The following is a 4,144-nucleotide window of genomic DNA, read 5'->3' as shown; positions in this document are numbered from 1 at the left end:
CACAGAGCAGAGAGAAAGTGCTTGTCCCCAAAGGCGCCACGCCGATTGTCATGGTAAGTTTGTGTGTAGTGACCTAGTCACAATCAGGTTGATGCCCGGAATGAAAGTCACAGGATTTCTCACAGCAGACGGGCGTCCCTTCCAGTCTTCGGGGGCAGGAAACACTTGCTGCGGGGAGTGATGTGACGTAAACACACCTGAGGGGGCGGAAGGGCCGCGGAAGGGAGAGCAGGGGCCTGCGCTGGGCGAGCCTGGCGCAGAGCGGGAGTGGGTCTGAGAGCGCCCATTCCAGGGGTGAACCCGAGCTTGTCTTCCTTCCTCCTCCTCCTCGCGGAAATTCATGTCCCGGGGAGTAAGTAACACGCATGGGCCGGGCCGGGGCTCAGGGGACCCTCCACTGTAGGAGCTTAGATTTAACCTGAAGGTGACGGGTAGGGAAGAATCAACTGTTCCAAGACGAACATGACAATTTCCATTTCCATGCAAAGGCCTCTTGGGCTTCGGTGTCAATGAATAAAAAGGGCCGATATTGTGTGACGAATTTTTCAAACCTTCTTACAGTTGAAAGACGTCCACAGTATCACCGCATGTACTTGTGCTATCGGAGCTTGGTCCTCAGCCGACCTCCCTGCGCCTGCGCCGGGTGAACCGTTACTCCAGGGCCATCTTTCCCGAGCAGGTTGGGCTCACTTTCTTTTGACCACCGGGGGGGTGCAGGGCACCGAATGTTCTTCCCTGTTGCCTAAGGAGCAAATAGCTTCACAAACTTATTCATAATCTTGCAAGAACTAGCAGTTCTAATTAGTACTAACTTGGTAATACTTAACACAAAAGTTTGTTTCAGCCACCGGGATGGCCGAGTGGTTAAGGCGTTGGACTTAAGATCCAATGGATGTTTGTCCGCGTGGGTTCGAACCCCACTCCCGGTAGGTTGGTTGGAGTAGGTATTTTATGGGGGGAAAGGATGAATTCCTTCTGCAATACTAGGCCAGTTTCTAGTTGAGCCTTAATTTAGTCATTCCAATGGCTGTCTATAATTGATGGGTTCAGGTAATTGATATGTAACATAGTTACTGACATCTCCTTATTAAAATCTAAGCTGTTTTCTGTGTCCTTTTGTTTCTTTTAAAATCTTTTCTCTTGTATTTGAAATATATGAGCATTTTTCATGATTTGGATTTTTTTCTCCACTATCACTTTAACATTTATGTCTTTTAAAACAATTTTTAGTACTTTCCCTAGGATATCTTAATATACAGCTACAATTAATGCCTGCCTTCAGATAACATCGTGCTGGTCCTGTGTAGGTGAGAAGTTTACTCACTCTTATGTTTTGTGTTATTGTTGTCATAGTTTGCTTTCATGTGCACTATAACTGTACAGCATGTTTATACTACTTTTGCATTATGCAGTTATTTTTAGAGTTATTAAAATCTGGAAACTTAATATAATAATTATATTCTTAATTGTAATTAAAAATATAATTAATTATTCTTAATTATAGCCAATTAATTAAGAATTGGTTATAATTCGTAATTAATAAAAAATTAGAGATGTCCCCAGGCCCTTGAGTTAAAATATTAAATCAACTATCTCTGCCTAGTAAGACCACGTCAAGTAATTTGATTTGATTCAACTTTATATTCTTTTCACTTTAATTCTATACACGTAAGATCCATTCCTACTCAAACTTGCCCGGCTTCTTTTAGTATAAATTGGCCAAATCATGCAATTCTTATGTGTAGCTCACCTCCTCATGGGTCACACTTTGTCCTTGAACCCTGGACCACTTATACAGTGCTATGTGTAGATTATAGCTCAATAAAACTGGGCGGGGGGTGGTGAGGAAGGGGGGAATATCATTAATTCACACACGAAAATTCTCCAGGATGCTTTCTTAGCTTTTAGTGCCTGGAATTTGTGTAATATTTTGATCCCTGGGTCAAGCCTTTGCTTGGTTATAAGTCTTTGTCTTTATAAATTTGAAATAAAATTTTAAAAGGGGGGGAAATCCACAACAACGTGCATTTTCTATACAAGGCTGTGGCAAAGCCAGGCCACTCAGGCAGTCTCCTCTGTTCTGGATGGGAGGGGCACCACCGCCACCAGGCAGTTGTTTCCGTAGTGTAGTGGTTATCACGTTCGCCTCACACGCGAAAGGTCCCCGGTTCGAAACCGGGCGGAAACATAGTTTTCCCCAAATGCTATTTCGACATTTATAAGTTACAGAGCTCAGAGTTCGTACGCTTGCTCCTTTTTGGAAAGCAGGCGTTATCCTAAGACACCCGCGGAGGCACTGGGGTTCCGCACAAATTTCCAAAATTACGCAAAGCCAGGGAGATTCCAACCCAGGAGGTTCCGTGTAAGCGGAGGTGGAAGTTACACGCCGCATAGGGAAGCTCTCCATGGCCCATATGTCAGTGCCTAAGATCGCCCAGCACGTAGACAGCTGCATGTAGGGGGTCCATTCACTGCAGACGCAACGCGGGGTAGGAAAGCAGAGAAAACATGGGAGCATCGTAGGGTCCAACCAAGAAAGGGAGCAGAGGCGACGCAGGGATGAGGGCTGCGCGGGCTCCTCCCCCGTGGACACCGGTCAGGCCCGGTTGGGAGGGGCATCTCCCCTGCGATCTCGGCGTTTCTCCCGGTTCAGACAACAGCCCTGACCCTGGACGCCGATGGTCGTGGGTTTGGGGGTCCTTGTTCCTGGGAACCGGATGGGGTCGCGGGCTCTGAGACACGGTCGCACGGTCTTCCGGCCCCGTGACCCCCCGCCGCACTCGGGCGCCACCGCGTGTCGGACGCTCCGCACTGCAGCGCCGGACCCGCGCCTCCGCGAGTTTTCTCGGTCAGTTAGAGCAATTCCAAGTTTCCCGGGAGGAGCACGTTCCTCCGCGTCCGCATCTCGGATGGCTCTTTTCTCTTTGTAGGAAAGAGAACATTTCTTAACCTTTTGTTAAAAAAGAACACACTGACGAGTCTCCTGTGACTTTACAAAGGCTAAGTGAGAGACCCGGTCTCAGGGCGGCCGGTTAGCTCAGTTGGTTAGAGCGTGGTGCTAATAACGCCAAGGTCGCGGGTTCGATCCCCGTACGGGCCAGCTATGAGTCCTTTTCCAGTTTTTTTTTTTAATTTTATATCTACCTCATCGTGGACTCTGCTCACATCTGATTACAGACATTGCTCAGATCACCACCGCTGGGCGATAAGATTTGTCAGGTTCTTTTTTTGTTTTTGTCTGAGAAATAACGTAGGGGAGCTAGGATGGAGAGGTTGGAGAGAACACGGGACGCGGCCAGGCGGGCGCATTTAGGCGTCAGGGAAACGGGGCCTAGAGGATCCCTTGCACCGTCTGTGCGGAGCTGGACGCGAGGGGTGCGATAGAGCTAGAGGAAGACGCCCCTTGAACGCCCACGGTGTGAGGGTGGCAGGTTCCAGCCTGCGGCTTCCGGAGGCGGGGTTTAGTGCTTTGTTTTTTGTTTTGTTTTTCTGCAACCTCACGCGGAGCTCAACCCGCAGTGACCTCTGATCCTTTCCTCCCAGGATTTGAGATTTGAGAGACAAAGGTGGGTGCGCGATGGGGACAGGATGGCCCGGCTCCTCCGCCTGCTGCCCTCCTCGCCCGCTGTCACCCCCCGCCCCCCGCCCCTCCGGCTCCCAGCACAATCTCACTCCTCGTCTGGCTGACGAGCGCGGGCGCACTATGGAGAGGACACGGCCGATCCCGGATTACACAATGAGGTCCGTAACCCTCAGCCGGGAACCCATGGGTGCTCCACGAACCCAGGAGGGCGGGGCTCGCGTTGCTTGCGGGGTGCTGCCTCCTCCAGGCGAGGGACAAAGACCAGCTCACAGGCAGCGCCGGGAAACATCCAGATATGAATAAAGGGCCCCTCGTACTCCATTGCACGTTAAGTTATGAACCTGCCGAGTTCAAGGGCAGAAGGACCGGCAGGCGAGGCCCCCGGGGCCCGGGGCCCAGGAGCAGCTGCTGGGACGCTTTTCCGTGACGCGTTCAGCCCCGTGTTCGCTGCACATGCCTTCAGGGAAGCCTGGAAGTAAAATAACTCTGTACAGATGACACAAGATTGTTTTTATTTTTTAATAATTGTTTATTGTTGAAAATATTACATATGTCCGTCCC

At 50.1% G+C, this 4,144-nt stretch overlaps 3 non-coding genes across 3 annotated transcripts; all 3 read left to right on the top strand.

Annotated features, from left to right (window-relative positions):
* The first annotated feature begins 846 nt into the window (after positions 1-846).
* TRNAL-UAA lies at positions 847-929 on the top strand. Its single transcript has one exon. It is a non-coding gene; the product is annotated as a tRNA-Leu (tRNA).
* Positions 930-2,115: 1,186 nt separating this feature from the next.
* TRNAV-CAC lies at positions 2,116-2,188 on the top strand. The gene has a single exon. It is a non-coding gene; the product is annotated as a tRNA-Val (tRNA).
* Positions 2,189-3,026: 838 nt separating this feature from the next.
* Positions 3,027-3,100, top strand: TRNAI-AAU. Its single transcript has one exon. It is a non-coding gene; the product is annotated as a tRNA-Ile (tRNA).
* The last annotated feature ends 1,044 nt before the right edge of the window (positions 3,101-4,144 follow it).

This window comes from Myotis brandtii, unplaced genomic scaffold (genome assembly GCF_000412655.1).
Source record: "Myotis brandtii unplaced genomic scaffold, ASM41265v1 scaffold2814, whole genome shotgun sequence".
In the NCBI taxonomy this organism is placed as follows: domain Eukaryota; kingdom Metazoa; phylum Chordata; class Mammalia; order Chiroptera; family Vespertilionidae; genus Myotis; species Myotis brandtii.
This window is presented reverse-complemented; position numbering and strand designations above follow the sequence as displayed.